General features: G+C 48.2%; 1 non-coding gene across 1 annotated transcript; it reads right to left on the reverse strand.

Moving 5' to 3' along the window:
- Nucleotides 1–7564: 7564 nt before the first annotated feature.
- Nucleotides 7565–7702, reverse strand: LOC114807857. The gene has a single exon (XR_003755896.1). It is a non-coding gene; the product is annotated as a small nucleolar RNA SNORA7 (small nucleolar RNA).
- Between the last annotated feature and the right edge of the window lie 14205 nt (nt 7703–21907).

The following is a 21907-nucleotide window of genomic DNA, read 5'->3' on the forward strand; positions in this document are numbered from 1 at the left end:
ACCTCAGAGTTGCTGACACATTCCCTGCCCACAGTGAGCTTACAGTCAAGAGGATTTCTGTGTCTCCTCCAATACACGGACCGACGCCTGTCCCCTCTCTCTGTTTCGGCCACCCAACCGAAATGGCCCGGTGGTGGGCACAGACAAGCAAGGCCGGGGGGGGCGGGTGTCGTGGGCGGATATTTAACTTTCTGCTTTCTCTCCTGGGTCTCAGCTGCCCGCAGTTTCAAGATGGCCTTCTGCACTTACCACATCTCCTGCTCTGAAGAATCCACTTCTCTTCCCTCCTCTGCTCTTTCCTTTGACTCTTCTCTGCTGCGAGATGCTAGAGAAGTGAGGTGGGGTAGGGATTCAGGAGGGGATGTGGAAGCAGCATGGCTTAGTGGAAAGAGCCCGGGCTTGGGAGTCAGAGGTCTTGGGTTCTAATCCCGGCTCTGCCACTTGTCAGATGTGTGACTCTGGGCAAGTCGCTTTACTTCTCTGGGCCTCAGTTACCTCATCTGGAAAATGGGGATTAAAACCATGAGCATCAACCCCAGCGCTTAGTACAGTGCTCCGCACACAGTAAGCGCTCAATAAATACGACTGAATGAATGAAGGGCGGGAGGGAAGGAGGAGGTCAAAGGAGAACTTGGTCCCACTGGACTCAAGCAAAGACTCTACGGAGTCTTCCTGTCCCAGCAGTAATCACAGTGCTCTTTGTGAAGCGTTTCCTGTGTACTAAGAGCTGGGGTAGGTTCGCTCTAATCAAATTAGCCACAGTCCCTGACTCACATGGGGTTCACAATCTAAAGGGAGGGAGAACAGCTGTGTAATCCCCTCTTGAGGAAACTGAGGCCCAGAGAAGTTAAGTGACTTGCCCAGTGTCACCCAGCAGGCAAGTGTCAGAGCCGGGATTATGACCCAACTCTCTTATACTCTTTCCACTAGTCCACACTGCTTCCCCACCCTCATTAGTCCCAGAAGCAGGTTAAAGAGGCCTATTTAGTTTGGTGAGCTCTGTTTCCTCCATTTAGCAGAAAGGACAGTTTTTAATACATTTTCTTAGGCCAGATTCCTCTTGGGGCCTACTGTCTAGTCTCTTCTTTCTCGTCCTCTTTCTCTTCCTCTTCCTCCTTCTCCACAAGATGCCACGACCGTTCAAAGTTCACACAGGTCCCGGCTCCGATAATCACTTACTGGGTGACCTTCTCTGCAACTCAGTTCCTCCAGATGTGCAAGATTCATTCAGTCGTATTTATTGAGTGCTTACTGTACTAATGAGAATTCATTATTTGCTCTCCCTCCTACTTCAACTGCCAGCCCCACGTGAGACAGGGACTGTGTCTGACCTGATCAACCTGTACCTACCCCAGTGCTTAGAACAGTGCTCCACACATTGTAAGCGCTCAACAAATGTGATGATAATAATAACGACGAGGAGAAAGCAAAAGTGTAGAAGGATAAATCACTACAGAGCAGAGGACTAGGCAGTTGGGAGAGTATGAAGGACTTAAAAAGGCACGATCCCTGTCCCCAGAGAGCTAACCGGGAGAGAGACATGGATCAATTCCCAGAGAGAAGAGGGAAAAGAAAACATTGGTATGTAGAGGAGAACATGCAGGATATATGGGGGTGTGTAAATTGACATGAGCAGAAGGATGATAGGTGCCCATTAGTTCCTAAGTGTGCGGATGGAGTGGAAGAGTGATGGTAGTTGGAATATATGACCAGGGGAGAAGAAAATTCACCCCCCAGGGGAGTGAGGTTCAAGAAGAAAGAGAAGGGAACCCCAAACACTAGATTAGCAGCATGGCCTAGGTGATATAGCACTGGCCTGGGAGTCAGAAGACCTGGGTTCTAATCCCAGTTCCACCACTAGTCTCCTATGTGACCGTGGGTAAGTCTCTGTACCTCGGTTACCTCATCTGTAAAAGGGGGATTAAGACGGGGAGCCCCGTGTGGGGCATGAACTGTGACCAACCCGATTATCTTGTACCTAGCGCTTAATAAAGTGCCTGGCACATATTAACCTCTTAACAAATACCATTAAAGCAAACAAACAACAACAACCCACAAAACCCAGACTCCTACAGTTAAGGAGTGAGAGGTGGCATAGGAGCCAGTGACAGAGATCGAGAAGTGGCCAGAGAGCCAGGACAAGATCGTGTTGGCAAAACGCAGGATAGATCATGTTTCCAGGGAACACGCCACCCCCGGCACTTAGGTACAGGTCCCTAATGTCTGTCTCCCCTCTAGCCTGGCAGCTCCTGGGGGCAGAGATTGTGCCTATCAACTCTCTAGTAATGAACTTTTCCAAGTGCTTAGTATAGTTCTTTGCACACAGTAAACGCTCAGTAAATAACATCGATGATTGAGAACCAAGTGGCACTGTGTCACAGGCAGTCGAGGAGGCATAGACTATAGTCCCCAAGATAAGGCAAGGAAGACTAGAGTGGAGAGTCTCCCTGGCGTGAAAGTGGCAGACACCAGATTGCCAAGGGTCTAGAAGGGAGTTGGAGGAGAGAAAATAGAGGGAGTAGGTGAATTCAGCATATTTGAGACTTTCAACCTTTTGAGCCACTCCAATTCTCTGAAGTCATCATGCCCCACTTGGTCTCCATCCCAAAACAACCTTCTTTTGATTCACAGATGGTCACCTTCAACACTGCCCACTCCACTGAACACAACTCCTTCACTCCCCTGCCCCTCCATCAATCTCATACCATGAACCTACAGCCCTGGATCACTTCCACATTATGTTTCCCCTGCTCCTGTGCTCGAGCTGGGGAACGCTGCTGGTGGAAATCCAGATGCCAGGCTGTCCTTCTGGACTTCATCCTCACCTGCTTTAATTCTTGCCTGACATTATTTCTCCATCCTTAACGACTCCCTTACCCGTGGCTTGTGCCAGCTGTTTCCTCAAATCCCCCTTCCCCACCCCACAACCACCTTTTGCCCCTAATGATCTGGTCACATACTTTATTGATAAAATTGAATCCATTAGGCTTGATTTCCCTCAAATATTCCCTGTTCCTCTCCATTCCCTCCTCCTCCTGCCCCTTCTTCTACACTCCCATCTCTTCCAGCAGTAACTCAAGAGGTGATCTCCTCCTTCCTCTCAAAATTAACCCCCTTCACCATTCCTTCACACCTTATAAAAGCAATTCATCGCTCTTCTTCTCTCCCTAATCGCCATTTTTAACCATTCACTTTCATTCATTCAATAGTATTTATTGAGCGCTTACTATGTGCAGAGCACTGTACTAAGCGCTTGGGATGAACAAGTCGGCAACAGATAGAGACGGTCCCTGCCGTTTGACGGGCTTACGGTCTAATCGGGGGAGACGGACAGACGAGAACGATGGCAATAAACAGAGTCAAGGGGAAGAACATCTCGTAAAAACAATGGCAACTAAATAGAATCAAGGCGATGTACAATTCATTAACAAAATAAATAGGGTAACGAAAATATATACAGTCGAGCGGACGAGTACAGTGCTGTGGGGATGGGAAGGGAGAGGTGGAGGAGCAGAGGGAAAAGGGGAAAATGAGGCTTTAGCTGCGGAGAGGTAAAGGGGGATGGCAGAGGGAGTAGAGGGGGAAGAGGAGCTCAGTCTGGGAACGCCTCTTGGAGGAGGTGATTTTTAAGTAGGGTTTTGAAGAGGGAAAGAGAATCTTCCTCCCCACTGCTTTCAAACATGATCATGTCTCCACTGTTCTAAAAAAATCCTCCCTTAAGGCCACTGCTCCCCCCAGTCATCGTTCCATCTCTCTCCTACCAATCCTTTCCAAACTCCTTGTGTGAGTTGTCTAAATGTGCTGCTGTAACTTCCTCTCCTCCAATTCTCTCCTTGATCCTCCTCCAATCTGACTTCTACCTCCTTTCTCCATGGAAACTGCCTTCTTTAAGGTCACCATGACCTCTCTTTTGCCAAATCCCACGGCCTCTACCACATCCTCCTCTTCCTCGACATCTCAGCTGTCTCAACTCTCTGGACCACCCCCTTCTCCTGGAAACATTATCTAACCTTGGCTTCACTAACACTGTCTTCTCCTGGTTCTCCTCCTACCTCTCAGACCACTCCTTTTCAGTGTCTCTTTTAGGCTCCTCCCTTGCCTCCCGCCATCTAACTGTGTGAGCCCCTCAAGCCTCAGTTCTGGATCCTCTTCTTTTCTCCATCTACACCTGCTTCTTTGGCAAACTCATAGGATCACATGGCTTTAACTACCATCTCTACATGGATGATTTCCAAGTCGACCTCTCCAGCCCCGATCTTTCTCCTTTTTTTTAGTGGTATCTGCTAAGCACTTACTTTGTACCAAGCAATGAACTAGGTGCTGGGGTAGATACCAAATAATCTGTTTGGACACAGTCCACGTCCCAAGTGGAGCTCACAGTCTGAATCCCCATTTTACAGATGAGGTAGTTGAGGCAAATTAAGGGACTTGCCCAAAGTCACACGGCAGTCAAGTGGCATAGCTAGGATTAAACCCAAGTTTTCTGATCCCCAGCACCGTGCTTTTTCCATTAGACAACACTGCTTCTCTTTCTCTGCAGTATCGTATTTCCTCCTGCCTTCAGGACACCTTTATTTAGATATCTTGCCCACACCTCAAGCTTAACATGTTCAAAACAGAACTCCTTATTGTCCCACCTAAATTTACTCTCCCACTATCTTTCCCATCCCTGTAGACGTAGAAGCAGCGTGGCTCAGTGGAAAGAGCCTGGGCTTCGGAGTCAGAGGTCATGAGTTAGACTCCTGGCTCTGCCACTTGTCAGCTGTGTGACTGTGGGCAAGTCACTTCACTTCTCTGTGCCTCAGTTCCCTCATCTGTAAAATGGGGATTAAAAGTGTGTGAGCCCCACGTGGGACAGCCTGATTACCCTGTATCTCCCCCAGCGCTTAGAACAGTGCTCGGCACATAGTAAGCGCTTAACAAATACCAACATTATTATTATTAGACAATACCACTACCTTTCCTACCTCTCAAGCCCATAACCTTGGAGTTTTCCTTGACTTATCTCTCTCATTCAACGCACAAGTTTGGATCTGTCACCAAATCCAGTCGGTTCTACCTTCACGACATTAATAAAATCTGCCCTTTAATCTCTGTCCAACATGTTTCTGTGATGATCCAAGCACTTAACCTATTCCGCCTTGACTACAGCCTCCTTGCTGGACTCCCCGCAACCTGTCTCTCCCCATTCCAGTCCATACTTCACTCTGCTTTACTCTTTTTCACTCTTTACCCCTCTAGACTAAAGCTCCTTGTGGTCAGGGAACATGACTACCAGGTCTATTATATTGTCCTCTCCCAAGGGCTTAGTACAGTTCTCTGCACAGAATAAGCACTCAATAAATATGATTGATTGATGATTACCCAGATCGTGTTTCTAAAAAAAGTTCTGTCCATGCCTCTCCACTTCTCAAGAACTTCCAGTGGTTGCCCATCCAACTCCCCATCGAACAGACACTCCTTACCATCAGTTTTAAAACACTCAATCAGCTCAACCCCTCCTTGTCTTGCCATATGCCGTCGAGTCCTTAACTTCTATTTTTAACCACTCAATCTCCAATGGCTCCTTCCCCTCTGTCTTCAAACATGCCCACGTCTCCCCCATCCTAAAAAAACCCGCTCTCGACCCCACTTCCCCTTCCAGTTATCGCCCTATCTCCCTACTACCCTTCCTTTCCAAAATCCTAGAACGAGTCGTCTATAATCGCTGCTTAAAAATTCCTTAACTCCCATTCTCTCCTGGACCCCCTCCAATCTGGCTTCCATCCCCTCCGCTCTACCGAGACTGCTCTAAGGTCACCCGTGACCTCCTTCTTGCCAAATCCAATGGCTCCTACTCCATTCTAATCCTCCTTGACCTCTCTGCTGCCTTTGACACTGTCGACCATCCCCTCCTCCTCCACACCTTATCTCACTTTGGCTTCACGGACTCCGTCCTCTCCCGGTTCTCCTCTCATCTCTCTGGCCGGTCATTCTCGGTCTCCTTCGCAGGCGCCTCCTCCCCCTCCCATCCTTTAACTGTTGGAGTTCCTCAAGGGTCAGTTCTCGGCCCTCTTCTGTTCTCCATTTACACTCACTCCCTCGGGGAACTCATTCGCTCTCACGGCTTTGACTACCATCTCTACGCAGATGACACGCAGATCTACATTTCCGTCCCTGTCCTCTCCCCCTCCCTTCAGGCTCGCATCTCCTCCCGCCTCCAGATGTCTCCACCTGGATGTCGGCCCCCCACCTAAAACTCAACATGAGCAAGACTGAGCTCCTCATCTTCCCTCCCAAGCCCAGTCCTCTACCAGAATTCCCTATCACCGTGGATGGCATGACCATCCTTCCCGTCTCTCAGGCCCGTAGCCTCGGTGTCATCTCTGACTCGTCTCTCTCATTCACCCCATACATCCTATCCGTTACCGAGACCTGCCGGTTTCACCTTTACGATATCGCCAAGATCCGCCCTTTCCTCTCCACCAAAACGGCTACCTTACCGCTACGGGCTCTCGTTATATCCCGGTTAGACTACTGTGTCAGCCTTCTCTCTGATCTCCCTTCCTCCTCTCTCGCCCCGCTCCGGTCTATTCTTCACTCCGCTGCCCGGCTCATCTTCCTGCAGAAACGATCTGGGCCTGTCACTCCCCTTCTTAAACACCTCCAGTGGTTGCCTATCAACCTCCGCTCCAAACAAAAACTCCTCACTCTAGGCTTCAAGGCTCTACATCACCTTGCCCCTTCCTACCTCTCCTTCCTTCTTTCTACCGCCCACCCCGCACGCTCCACTCCTCCGCCGCCCACCTCCTCACCATCCCTCGGTCTCGCCCGTCCCGCCGTCGACCGCCGGGCCGCGTCCTCCCGCGGTCCCGGAACGCCCTCCCTCCTCACCTCCGCCAAACTGATTCTCTTTCCCTCTTCAAAACCCTAATTAAAACTCACCTCCTCCAAGAGGCCTTCCCAGACTGAACTCCCCTTCTCCCTCTACTCCCTCTACCGCCCCCCCTTCACCTCTCCGCAGCTTAACCCTCTTTCCCCCCATTTCCCTCTGCTCCTCCCCCTCTCCCTTCCCATCCCCTCAGCACTGTACTCATCCGCTCAACTGTATATATTTTCATTACCCTATTTATTTTGTTAATGAAATGTACATCGCCTCGATTCTGTTTAGTTGCCATTGTTTTTACGAGATGTTCTTCCCCTTGACTCTATTTATTGCCTTTGTTCTTGTCTGTCCGTCTCCCCCGATTAGACCGTAAGCCCGTCAACGGCAGGGACTGTCTCTATCTGTTGCCGACTTGTTCATTCCAAGCGCTTAGTACAGTGCTCTGCACATAGTAAGCGCTCAATAAATACTATTGAATGAATGAATGAATGAGTCGTTTCCGACCCATAGCGACACCACGGACACATCTCTCCCAGAACGCCCCGATCTCCATCTGTGATCGTCCTGGTAGTGGATCCATAGAGTTTTCTTGGTAAAAATACGGAAGTGGTTTACCATTGCTCCCTTCCGCACAGTAAACTTGAGTCTCCACCCTCGACTCTCTCTCATGCCGCTGCTGCCCAGCATGGGTGAGCTTTGACTTGTAGCAGGTTGCCTTCCCCTCGCTAGCCACTGGCCAAGCTAGGAATGGAATGGGTAGGCCTCTGCTTGACTCTCCCTCCCATAGCTGAGACTGGTCAAGTACTGGAAACTCTCCAGGTGCGACCCTGAGAGGGACAACCCCTTCTACCTTACCTTAATACCAAACGTACGCTCTGTAACTCGATCTCACCTGTCTCGACACCAACCCCTTGCCCATATCCTGCCTCTGGCCTGGAACTCCCTCCCCATTTATATTTGACAGGTTCCCCACTCTGAGGAGACCACTTTCCAAGTCTTATTAAAATCACATCTCCTCCCAGAGACCTTCCTCAACTATGCCTTCACCTCCCCTACTCCCTCTCCCTTCTGTTTCTCCTTTGCAGTTAGATCTGTACCCTTTAAGAACTTGTTATTCACCCCAGAGCCCTACAACACTCATGTACAGATACACAATTTATTTATTTTTTATTAAAGTCTGTTTCCCCCTCTAGGCTGTAAACTCCACGTGGGCAAGGAATGTGTCTACTATCTATATTGTATTGTTCTACCGAACATTTAGAACAGTACTCTGTATACACAGTAAGCACTCAGTAAATATACTGATCGATGGATTGGTTGATCTGAGGAGTTTAGAGTGGAATGGGAGCAGGGCTATGAGGCAATAACTTGAGGGTGGAGTGGGATCCAGAGAAGATTATAATAATCACTGTGGTGCTTATGAAGTGCTTACTTTGTATCATGCCTTGTACTGAACACTGGGGTAGATATAAAGAATTCAAGTATGAGGCAGTCCCTGACCGACACAGGGTTCACATTCTAATGGAGAGGGAAAACAGGTATCAAATTCCCATTTTACAGATGAGAAAAGTGAAGCACAGCGATGTTAAGTGACTAGCTAAGGTCACACAGCAGGCAAGGGGCAGAGTCAGGATTAGAACTCAGGTCCTCTGACTCTCTGGCCCTTATCTTTCCACTTACTGCTAATGATAGATGTTGGACGGATGAGTTCTGGAGGGCCAGAAGATGTCCGATCTAATTCTAGTGCACCCCTCCCCCCAGTGCTTAGCACAGTGCTCAACACATAATTAAGAGCATAACCACCAACCCGGAATGGAAGGAATTAATGGGAGAAAGCCTCCTGGACTTTGAAGATTGGAAATTTTTTAGTGTGATGGATTTTAAGCGAGTTTCCAAAGAAGGCTATGAACAGGATCTCTGCCCCTGTAGAATTTATCACTGAATGGAGGAGATAAACAAACATGACTCAGTTGGTAGAAAAATGAGAAGAGTTATACCATTTATGGCATTTGTTGAATGCTCCCCATGGACCAAGCACTGTATTAAGTGTTTGGATAAATACAATCAGATCACGCACAGCGACTGACCGTCACAGGGCTCAGAGTCTAAGGGAGAGGGAGATCGTTTATTTAATCCCTGCTTTACAGATGAGGAAACCGAGAAGTTAAATGACTTATCTGAGGCCAGTGGCAGAAGTTGCAATTAGAACCAATGTTCCCTGACTTGCAGGACTGTGCTCTTTCCATGGGGCCACACTGCTTATCAGCGGCTCCTGATCGGAGATGCAGCGTGGCTCAGTGGAAAGAGCACAGGTTTGAGAGTCAGAGGTCGTGGGTTCTAATCCTGGCACCACCACTTATCAGCTGTGTGACTTTGGGCAAGTCACTTAACTTCTCTGTGCCTCAGCTTCCTCATCTGCAAAATGGGGCTTGACTGTGAACACCAAGTGGGACAACCTGATTACCTTGTATCTCCCCCAGTGCTTAGAACAGTGCTTGGCACATAGTAAATGCTTAACAAATACTATTATTATTATTATTTTTTAAATGATAAAAACAAAAGGAAATACTTGAATTAAATTTGAGAAGCATCGAGCCTTATTGGATAGATCACGGGCCTGGGAGTCAGAAGAACCTGAGTTCTAATCTTGGCTCCACCACTTGTCTGCTGTGTGACCTTGGTCAAGTCACTTCACTTCCCTGTACTTCAGTTACCTCATCTGGAAAATGGGGATTAAGGCTGGGAGCCATATGTGGGACAGGTACTGTGTCCAACCTGGTTATCTGGTATAGTGCTTAGTATAGTGCCTGACACATAGTAAGTGCTTAACAAATACCATAAAAAATTAAATAAATTACTTTGATTATACATAATGGGTTAGGGTGGCATGAAAGATGGAGGTTTCCCCAGGCTTTGTAAATGGGGAGGGAGAAAGTACCATCCCAGGGGACAGGTATGTGCAATTAACTAGAGTTGGGAGAGATGATAAGCAGCATGGCCTAGTGGCCTGGGAGTCAGAGAACGTGAGTTCTAATCCAGACTCTGCCACTTATCTGCTGTGTGACTTCTTTGTGCCTCAGTTTCCTCAACTGCAAAGTGGGGATTCAATACCTGTTGTCCCTCCTTCTTCTTAGACTGTGACCCCCTAGTGGGATCTAATTATCTTATATCTACCCCAGTGCTTGGTACAGTTCTTGGCACATAGTAAGCGCTTAACAAATGCCACTAATATTAATACTTTTTAAGCATTGTATTTTTACTATGTGCCCAGCACTCTGCTAAATACTGTGAAAGAATACACAGGCAAGAATTAGACGTGATCCCTGGCCCTCAAGGATCTCACAGTTTAAGAGCGGAAGGAGTGAAGAATGTAATCGGAGAGAAGAGGAGAGAAGTAAGAGGGAGACAGAGCGGGGGATGCTTTTGAAAGCAGTGGACGGGGACTTATTTATGTAAGAGGAATTTCTGCCCTGAATCTGAGGGAACAGGGTACAGTTGGATGAGAACCTGCTTTGCCTTACTTCCCTCCAGTGCTGCAGACCTTGTTGGATTTGACTATATAGGATGCTGTCTGCCTCCTGCCATACGAGGCAGTAGACATCTGGCCCCTATATGAGCCCAGGAGATGTGTTCGTGCTATTTTTTGAATGCTCATCCTTCATGGCACGGCGCAACTGGAGACTACTGGGAAGGAACAAGAGTAGAGAGTCATTTCAGTTTGCACCAGTCAGGAATAATACTGATGATGGTGGTATTTGCTAAATATTATTCTGTGCCGAGCACTTGGGAAAATACAAATTCAATCAGATAATTCACATTCCCTTTCCTTCAAGGGCCTCACAGGGTAAGGGGGAAGGAGAGCAGGTGTTTTTATCCCTATTTTTCAGATGAGGAAGCTGAGGCAAAGGAAAGCTAAGTGATGTGCTCAAGGTCATGCTGCAGGTGAGTGGCGGAGCCGGGATTAGAACAGAGCATCTTGATCCTTGACTTCTTTACTAAGCCACACTCCTTCTCATAATGAGCTTTTTAGAGCAGCGGCTTGGGAAGACAAAATAGGGAACAGAATAGGAAACACAAAGCCATTGCAACAAGTGAGCTTGGAAGGGATCGTCTGCTGCCAACTGACTTTCCATCACCGATGAGTCAACTAGTTGCTGCTTAACTCTCTTTTCTGCTCCTGATAACCATGGTTTGTGGCAGAAGGAGGCAGAGGAGACATGAACCAAAATTATCAGCAGGGGTAGATTGTTCCCTTCAGGGATTCAGTGATCCAGATTATTGTACCTCCATTCCTCTTACAAACAAGAGTTCCATTCCTGCAAACCTCGGGAGTATCAAAAAACTTGTGCTGTGTCAATAGATGCCAAATGGGAAATAAGGGGTTAGGGAAGGAGAAGGCAGTTCTAGAACAATTGAAATGGTACCTGGCTACAATTGAAATGGTACCTGGCTTTTATCACTCTGGGTAAAACTCAGGTTATGGATGATGAAGAGCCCTATAAAAGAGTTGTTTCATGCTTTATAAGGTGATAAATTGAATAATAATGATAATAAAAAAAATTATGGCACTTCTTAAGTGCTTACTATGTGTCAGGCACTGTACTGAACACTGGGGTGGCAAATCAAAGCAAATCAGGTTGGACAATGTCCCTGTCCCATGTGGGGCTCACAGTCTCAATCCCCATTTTACAGATGAGGTCACTGAGGCCCATTCCCTTTGCAATGGTCATGGGTTTATCACATGATCCTGTCATTTTCCTAGAAACAGTACTCCTGGCTATAACCCACTCACCTCCATGTTATGGTATCTCTACTCCTCTATGGGCTGTTCCACTCCTTTCTCCTTGTGGTGAGGTTGGGTGACTCCAAGAGAGAACCTTGTAACTTTTCTCTTTCCAACCCACTTCATCCAGAGGCCTCCGGGACCGGGGCCAGACCGGGAGCTGGGAATTGGAACTCCTGGCTTCTGTCCTGGCTCTCCATGTGACTTGGATGGTTGGCCCTTGGATGGGGAATCTCAGGACCCAAAGCAAAGTACTTGGACTGTGAGTCTCCCTCTAGACTTATTAGAATGTGTTTGATGTCATATTGTACTCTCCCAAGCGCTTGGTACAGTGCTTTGCACACCGCAAGTACTCAATGAATACGATTAATAATAATAATCGAGTTCTATCCTATCACTCTATGGGCTTGCTATCTGGCAGCACACTACTTTTGTGGAGCCATTCTCTTGGGCTTCACCATCAGGTGTTTTCAAATAAGTTTCCAGCGCCCCACCAGCAATGATTGCCCCCTTATTGACAGGGGAAAGGCTGGTCCTGGAGCCCCTGGGAGCCCCATGGCAAGGTGTCAGTAGTTTTCAGAGTCCTCTTCTGCCCTTCTGGGCCTTAATGCCACTGACAGGAGACCCAGATCTTGGAACTGGTCTTGGGCCAGGTCTGACCTGGGATACTTCCAGAGCTGAATGTGAGGCCCAAGCCTCTCTGGAGGGGCCAAGAGGAGGGATTGGAGTGGGGATTAGGACATTTAGATGGCTCACAGATAAGGCTTATCTAAAGGGAGAAGGATTTATATTACAGGAGAGATTAAATTAGAAAAAAAAAATGATTCACTTCCTGCCTCTTCCACCTCCCTGTCATTCACTCTAAGGCCTAGAGCCAAGAGAACTCTCAGAGGACTAGAGCATGTGTGTGTGCTTGTGTGTGTATATGAGTGTGCGTGTGTGACCAACTGGTTCCCATGGAGCATATATTCATTCAGTCATTGAAATATTCATTAATCATTCATTATTGAGCGCTTACTGTTTGCAAAGCCCTGCCATGGACAGAGGCAGGGCCAAGGAGCAGGCGGGGAATGGTGGGAGCAGCCAGTGATCGGCAACTAGTGGCTGGTGGTTGCAATGTTGGAGGGGCTATAATCACCTGTTCAGGACTTGTCCCTAGACCTGAGGTGAACAGAGTTATTTCCTGGCTTGTAACTCTGGCTTTGCAAAGTTGGGGGAGAGTTATTCTGATCCAGTCCTTTCTACCAGACATGGAGGGAAGCCCTTTGGCCAGGTCTTTCCAAGCTACTAGACTATTAGACCCACTAAACTGCTTGAGGGCAGGGATCATGTCTATAAACTCAACTATTCTCTCCAAAGCACTTAGCAGAGTTCTCTGCACACAGTAAGGACTCAATAAATTCCATTTTTATTGCTAGAAGAATGTCCCGGGACCCTTTTAGAAGGTGATGCTCTCTTTCCTTTGCTTGGTGATCAAGACTCCGTCACTTGCCTCATCTTCAGAGTCCTCTTGAAATTCTTCCTCCCCATGGAGACTTTCCCCATCTCAGTTTTCTACTTCATAGGTACCCCCCGACTACCCCCTCAGCCCTTTCACACTTCCTGCCAGCCACAGCACTTACATTATCTGCTTATTTGCACTTATTTCCATGTTCATCTTCCCCCATTCTTCTTCCTCCTATTTATAAACAATTTTGTCTTTGTCTCCCTGGTGAGATCGTAAGCTCCTTGAGGCAGGGATTGTGTCTTCTACCTCTACTGTACTTTCCCAGGGGCTTAGTGCAGTGTTCTGCCCTTGGGAGAAACTCATTAATCACCAATCTATTGATCCCTCTGGTCGGGGACCAGAGGTGAGTAGTGGCCTGGGCTCAAGGTGTCAAAGAGAGGGGTTGAAGCATTGATCTGGATCTATCCCCAAAGTGTGTTTTGGGGGTTATTTGGTTCCTGTTGCGTTCAGCATTTGGAATCCATAGTGGAGGAGATTTGGGTGTCACCTCCTTTAAAGGAGGGCCGCCTCCTCTAGACCTTTGATTTTCACAGCTCTGTGCTCCTAACTAGTTGCTCCTAGCCTCTCTACTAGATGACTATGCATCCCTCCCAGGGGCTCCTAGAGAAATGGAGATTCAGAGCAGGTCAGTGAGCAGAAGGCAGAGAGAACTCCAGGGTGGGCTGACAACAACCACAATGATAATAATAATAATAATATTAATAATTATGGTATTCGTTTAGTGCTTACTCTGTGTCAAGCATTGATATTCTTCAGCCACTGAGAAGCCATGAGAAACAGCATGGTGTAGCCTGGGAATCAGAAGGTCATGGGTTCTAATCCCAGCTCTGCCACTTGTCTCCCGTGTGACCTTGGGCAGGTCACTTCACTTCTCTGTGCCTCAATTACCTCACCTGTTAAATGGGGATTGAGACTGTGAGCCTTACGTGGGAGAGGGACCGTGTCCAACACGATCTGCTTGTATCCATCCCAGTGCTTAGTATAGTGCCTGGCACATAGTAAGCACTTAACAAATATCATTATTATTATTATTATTATTACTGGGTCCAGGGCTAGAATTTTTCCTTAGTTGGTTCAAGATCTACATGAACTATTTTCTCAGGTTCCTTTGTCCGTAATGGGGCTCTTAGTGCCTCACGGAAGCAGTGGAAAGAGCCCAGGTCTGTGAGTCAGAGGATCTGGGTTCTAATCTTGGCTCTGCCACTTACCTGCTGTGCAACCATGGGCAAGTCATTTAACTTCTCTATGCCTCAGTTTGCTCACCTGTAAAGTGGGGATTCAATACCTGTTCTCCCTCCTTAGACTGTGGGACAGGGACTGGCTTGGATTTGATTGCAATGTATCTACCTCCACACTTGGTACAGTGCTTAGCACACAGTAAGCGCTTAACAAATACAACTACTAGTATTGCGAGTTCATCTTCTCCTTTGCTCTTGGTTAGAGATAAATTCAGCAATTGCCTAGAAGGGTTTAAGATTTGTTCTCAGAGAAGGCTGGGACATTTAAATGCTCCTCTTTTACTCTCAGCCTCCTTTCAACACACCCATTCCACAATTCAACAACGTTTCCTACACTGTTTGGCCTAGTGGATAAAGCTCAGGCCTGGAAGTCAAAGGATCTGAGTTCTAATCCCGGCTCTGCCACTTGCCTGATGGTAACTCGGGCAAGTCATTTAGCTTCTCTGGGCATCAATTACCTCATCTGTAAAATGTGGGTTCAAGGTCTGCTCTCCCTTACCCTTATAGGGTGATTCTCATGGGGAATGGAGACTGTATCACACCTGATAATCTTGTACCCCCACCCTCAGACCTTAGTACAGTGGTTGGAACATAGTAAGCCTTGAACATTTGTTATTATTATAACGTTTATTATTATTAGTCCCTGCTAATTGCCCACTGCCACCTGCTACTGCTTAAAAATTCCTGACCAATCCTAATCCTACTGCAGACTTCCCAGACTGTGCCCCTGGGAATCAGTGGCTCCAGAGAAAATCTCCAAGTCTGTGTTGGTGCAAAGGATGGATAACCGTGGTTGCAGAGTGGCTTAGTGGAAAGAGCCCGGACTTGGGAGTCAGAGGCCTTGGGTTACCACTTGTCGGCTGTGTGACCTTGGGCAAGCCGCTTAACTTCTCTGTGCCTCAGTGACATCTGTAAAATGGGGATTAAGACTGTGAGCCCACCGTGGGACAACCTGATTACCTTGTATCTACCCCAGCGCTTAGAACAGTGTTTGGCACAGAGTAAGTGCTTAACAAATACCGTAATTATTATCATTATCAATCCATCAGCGAATTAATTAATCATATTTATTAAAGGCCTACCCCTCAGTCATCTCTAGCATTTGAGAACTTAAGTACATGCTCCTTGGCATTCATGGGCATATGTAAACTTAGTTTATTTATTTTGACAACGCCGTAAAAGTTTTTATATGTGTCTGTCCTGTTAGAGTGGAAGTTTCTTGGGGGAAGGGAATATGTCACTTGGTTATTCTAATAATAATACTTTGGTATTTGTTAAGCACTAACTATGTGCCAAGCACCGTTCTAAGCGCTGGGTAGACACAAGGTAATCAGGTTGACCCATGTGGGGCTCACGGTCTTAATCCCCCTTTTCCAGATGAGGTAACTGAGGCCCAAAGAAGTGAAGTGACTTGCCCACAGTCACACAGCTGATAAGTGGGGGAGCCAGGATTAGAATCCACGACCTCTGACTCCGAAGCCCGGGCTCTTTCCACTGAGCCACACTGCTTCTCTGTACTTTCTGTACATTCTGTACTTTCCAAGAACCTAGAACAATGCTCTAAACAAGTGAGCACTCAATAAATGTTACTCTCACCAGTATTACTATTACTAATAATTATTACTATTATTATTATTACTACTACTATAACAAGAACTATTACTAATACTATTACTCTGTTACTACTATTTCTAATATTACTCTTGATCAGGTGCAGAGTGCTGAACTAAGCACCTGGGAGATATAATAGAAGATCCTGGAGTGAACTCCAGGCCTGAGTCTTGCCTGATGCCGTCGAGTCATCTTTGAGCCTGTCACCCGTCGCCGGGGACAGGTTCTTTCGGAATCGGCGCAGAGAGAGAGAGAGGCTGGAGATGGAAAACCTGAGTTTTGTATAGAATTTATTCCGCGGGGTGGATTGAATTAATTAATTATTTAGACGCGACAGTGGGCCTTCCCTTTTGGGGGGAAATATGGTGTTAAAGCTTCCCCTTTGGGAGGAATTTGGTGTTAAAGCTTCCCCGATGGGAGGATTACACCTAGTATGTTACTCGAGTGTGGGCGGACACCAGGGCCCGCCCAGGAAGAGCTCGTTAATGGTTTACTCACAACGTGGTGAGGCGGCTAGTTCCCACCATGTGCACACCCACATGGGAGGAATCCACTTAAGCGTTCAATCTATTTATGCGCCGACCCCATTTAGGCCTTAGACTTACTTATGCGTTACACTCACTCGTGCGTTAAACTCACTTGCGCGTTACACTCGCTTGTACGCTACCCACTTACGCACTAAACTCACATGTGCATTATACTCACTTATACACTGCCCGCTTATACACTAAGCTCACATATGCGTTACACTCACACATTACCCACTTACTTATTTAACCCAGTTATGCGTTACACTCACCCGTCCCGCGACCCCTGTCTCTGTGCGTTGTTCCTGGTGGCAGAATGGCGGCTGGTGCTCGGGACAGGGAGAGACACGTGGGGGGCTGTTGCTACCGCTGTGATCTTCCCAGAGAGACCCGAGCACCAGAGGCAACAGGTATTTATTACCTTTGGTTTGGGTGGTCCCCACTTCTTTCCTGTTCAATCTCCGCCCCCTTCCGCTCCCTTCCCTTCCATACCTTATTGGGTGGGCACGGAGGTGAGGGACACCTGTCTTCCCGTCCTGCCTCCTCTGGCCAAAGAGGTACGTCACTGATGGCATTTTGATCTTTGGGTAGCCGGTGCCCAGGTCCACCTTGGCACAGACCCATAGCGACGCCATGGACACATCTCTCCCGGAACGCCCCTCCTCCACCTGCAATCGTTCCGGTATTGGATCCAGTGAGTTTCCTTGGTGAAAATACGGAAGCGGTTTACCACTGCCTCCTTCCGCGGAGCCAACTTGAGCCTTCGTCTTCGATTCTCTCCCGTGCCGCAGCTGCACAGGTGAGTTTTGACTTGGAGCGGATTGCCTTCCACTCGCTAGCCACTGGAATGGAATGGATATGCCTCTGCCTGACTCTCCCTCCTGTAGTCGAGACTGGTAGAGTACTGGGAACTCTCCAGGTGTGACCCTGAGAGGGGGCCAGGCCTGAGAAGGAGTGCCCATAGACCTGCGAGGAGGAGGAAGAAGTTTGACTTTGTGTGCTGGAAAAACTTGGGATAACATTCAGGAGTACATGGGTAAAAGAAGAGAAGCTGTCAGGCAGAGAAGGGGTTGGGGGAGAGAGGTGGGGCAGGGGGACATCCCTGGGACAGTCCTCCTTCAGAGACTAACGGTTACTAAGATTTGTGAAGTGAAACTATTGTTCCAAGTCTCCTTTTCATTTTTCGTGCGAGACCCATTTGGATCTCTGTTGCTTTCTAGGAGGTTGTGAACATTTGCCTCCAACAAAAGGAACACTAGGCGCAGTGCTGATTTCTAACCCTGGCTTTACCCAGATTGATTGGATTTTGTCTCCTCATCATGAAGCACTATCATCTCATCTCCTGATGCAATCAGTAGTCACCTCTTTCAACTCTTCCCCCACCTGTAAATTATTGTCCTGTCAGTCTCCCCTGTAAAATCCTTGAGGGCAGGGATCTGTCGACCTATTCCAGTGTGTTCTCCGGTGCTTTATACACAACAAATGCTCAGTAAACACAACTGATGATGATAGCCTGTTCCTAAACTCAAATTCTCCCTTCCTTGGGCCCTGGGTCTGACCCGTCTTGCAGGCCCTCCATATGAAGCCGTTTTGTCAAAGCGTGGTGCAATGTGATGTCATTATGCCATGCGTATTATGATATCATCAGAGCCATCTCCCCAGTCCCATTCCCACCCAGAAGTCACTCTCCAACCTGGTGGGTCCCGAGGACATGGAGTGGCCCATCTGTTGCATTTGTGGCACTCCTCTTTCTGCCAACTCTGACACCTGACACCATTCTCCTGGCTTTGCTCCATCTCTCTTCAGGCCCCACAAGATAGGAAAAGTGGGGGTCAGGTAGACCTGGCAGATCTCTCTAGGGTCCACCGGCTCTCCTGATCCCATCCCCCTGCCCAAGTTGGGAGACCCACTGGATCCTGTGCTCTGCATGGCTCAGAGGCCAAGGCTGGCTGGAGTGGGGAGGAGGAGGACCAGGAGAATCAATCAATCAATCAATCAGTGATATTTACTGAGTGCTTACTGTGTGCAGAGCGCTATGCACTTAGGAGAGACACAAACCCTGCCCAAAAGGAGCTTTCAGTCCAAAGTGGGGGTCTGACATTATAATAAATTACAGATAGGGGAAATGGTAGGGTGAAATTATACGTACATAAGTGCTGTAAATGGAAGTGGGGTGAATATCAAGTACTTAAGGGGTGGAGATTCATATGGATAGGTGAAGGGAGGACAGGTAGGGAAAATAAAGGGTTAGTCAGGGAAGGCCTTTTGGAGATGTGATTTGAGGAGAGTTTTGAGGGTGGAATCTGTTGGATATGAAGGGAAAGTTCTTGGCCAGAAGGAGAATGTGGGTGAGGAGTTGATGGTGAGACTGATAAGATCAAGGTACAGTGAGTTAGGAAGGTGTTAGAGGAATGAAGCATATGTTGCCTTCCCCCCTCATATCCAATAATTATTCTCTTCCCCTTCAAAACCTTAATGAAGATGCATTCATTCATTCAATAGAATTTATTGAGCACTTACTGTGTGCGGAGCACTGTACTAAGTGCTTGGAATGTACAATTCGGCAACAGAGACTTTCTCTGCCCAGTAACGGGCTCACAGTCTAAAGGGGGGAGACAGACAGCAGAGCAAAACAGAAGAAAACAAAACAAGGCAACATCATCAAGATAAATAGAGAAGCAGCGTGGCTCAGTGGAAAGAGCACGGGCTTTGGAGTCAGAGGTCATGAGTTCAAATCCCAGCTCTGCCACTTGTCAGCTGTGTGACTGTGGGCAAGTCACTTAACTTCTCTGTGCCTCAGTTACCTCATCTGTAAAATGGGGATTAAGACTGTGAGCCCCACGTGGGACAACCTGATTCCCCTGTGTCTACGCCAGCACTTAGAACAGTGTTCTGCACATAGTAAGCGCTTAACAAATTCCAACATTATTATTATTATTGTAAATAGAACCGAGGAGATATACACCTCATTAACAAAATGAATAGGGTAATAAATAATATATACAAATGAGCACAGTGCTGAGGGGAGGGGAAGGAGGAAGAGCAGAGGGAAAGGGGGGCTTAGTCTGGGAAGGCCTCCTGGAGGAGGTGAGCTCTCAGTAGGGCTTTGAAGAGGGGAAGAGAGTTAAGTTTGGCAGATGTGAGGAGGGAGGGCATTCCAGGACAGCGGTAAGATGTGGCCAGGGGTTGACGGCGGGACAGGTGTGAATGGGGGACGGTGAGTAGGTGAGCGGCACAGGAGGGAGTGTAGGAGGTGGGCAGTAGAAAGTGAGAAGGGAGGAGAGGTAGGAAGGGGCAAGGTGATGGAGAGCTTTGAAGCCAAGAGGGAGTAGTTTTTGTTTCGTGCGAAGGTTGATAGGCAACCACTGGAGGTTTTTGAGGAGGGGAGTGACATGCCCAGAGCATTTCTGTAGGAAGATGATCCGGGCAGCGGAATGAAGAATAGACTGGAGTTGGGAGAGACAGGAGGAAGGGAGATCAGAGAGGAGGCTGACACAATAATCCAATCAGGATATTATGAGAGCTTGTACTAGCACGATAGCAGTTTGGATGGAGAGGATAGGGCGGATCTTGGTGATATTGTGAAGGTGAGACCGGCAGGTGTTGGTGACGGATTGGATGTGTGGGGGTGACTGAGAGAGCTGAGTCAAGAACGAACCCAAGGTTGCAGACCTGTGAGACGGGAAGGATGGTCGTGCCGTCCACAGTGACAGGGAAGTCAGGGAGAGGACAGGGTTTGTGAGGGAAGATAAGGAGCTCAGTTTTAGACACATCTCCTCCAAGAGGCCTTCCCTGACTAAGCCCTCCTTTCCTCTTCTCCCACTCCCTTCTACGTCACCCTGGCTGGCTCCTTTCATTCATCCCTCCTCCCAGCCCCACAGCGTTTATGTCCGTATCTATCATTTATTTATTTATATTAATTTCTGTCTCCCCCTCTAGACTGTAAGCTTATGTGGTCAGGAAATGTGTCCGTTTATTGTCATATTGTACTCTCCCAAGGGCTTAGTACAGTGCTCTGCACACAACAAGAGCTCAATAAATTCGATTGACTGATTGACTAACTGGTTGTAGTAGATCAGCAAGGCAAGGTAGGAAAGAGAGAGTTGATTGCAGAGGAGGAGACAAAGAAAAAGAGGGAGAGAAAGAGGAGGAGTAGAAAGAGGAGGAAGAAGAGAGGACAAAAATGAGGAGGAGGAAGAAGAGGAGGGAGAGAAAGAGGAAAAGGAGGAGGAGGGGGTGGAGGAACAGGAGGAAGAGAAATAGGAGGAGGAGAAGGAGGAAGAGAAGAAAGCAGTGGTGGGAAAAGAAATAGGAGGAGGAGAAGGAGGAAGAGGAGAATAGTGGTGGGAAGATGGGTACTTTAAAGCAGCAATTTACAACCTCAAGCCAGACCAGGGATTCAGTCCTCCTCGACCACAGGCCAAGCTGACTGACACCCACCCCTGGGTGGTACCGCCCTGCCCCATTGGTGAGGGTATAGGCGACCGAGGGGCAGCCCGGCCAGCTTCTCAGAGAGGCAGACATTTAGCTGAGCCTGCGCAGTGCCCGGCTCCAGGGCCGGGCTCTGGTACTGGCTCCAGTTAAACTTGCAGAAGGTGAATGGGTAGCAGTGGCCAGCCTGACCAGCTCAGGACAGGGCTACATGGGGTGGACAGGCCCGGCTGGCTCAGGACAGGGCTGTTCAGGGAGGATCAGCCCAGCACCGGTGGGCTAGTGGTGCCTGAGGCCGGGGGGGTGGGGGTGGATGGGAATTGTCACAGAGTGCCCAGGCAATTTCTACCCGGACACCTGGAGAGGAAGCTCAGGGCCAGGCCTGGGCCTCTGGCTGCTGCCAGAAGGAGACAGATGGAGAGTGCGTGGCTCAGTGGAAAGAGTACGGGCTTGGGAGTCAGAGGTCATGAGTTCGAATCCCAGCTCTGCCGCTTGTCAGCTGTGTGATTGTGGGCAAGTCACTTAACTTCTCTGTGCCTCAGTTACCTCATCTGTAAAATGGGGATTAACTGTGAGCCTCACATGGGACAACCTGATTACCCTGTATCTACCCCAGCGCTTAGAACAGTGCTCAGCACATAGTAAGCGCCTAACAAATGCCAACATTATTATTGTTAGTGATGGGTTGGGGGGAAACCCGCTCGATCCTGTCCTGATTTCTGGGGGCTGCAGAGGCAGCTTAAGTGTCTGGAGGCCATATTGTGAGGAATCTGGGATTGTTCCCTTTAGCCCAAAGCCAGGGACTTCAGTACCTCCCCAAACCCCTGCATTAATTTGGCTCTGCCTGCACCTCAAAACCATGGAGAAAGAGAGAGTTCAGTGGCGCTTAGTCTCAGGGGGCTGGTTCTTGGGCACTGAACTCCCCGTAGCAGATTCGTCTCTGTA

This window comes from Ornithorhynchus anatinus, chromosome X4 (assembly GCF_004115215.2).
Source record: "Ornithorhynchus anatinus isolate Pmale09 chromosome X4, mOrnAna1.pri.v4, whole genome shotgun sequence".
Lineage (NCBI taxonomy): Eukaryota > Metazoa > Chordata > Mammalia > Monotremata > Ornithorhynchidae > Ornithorhynchus > Ornithorhynchus anatinus.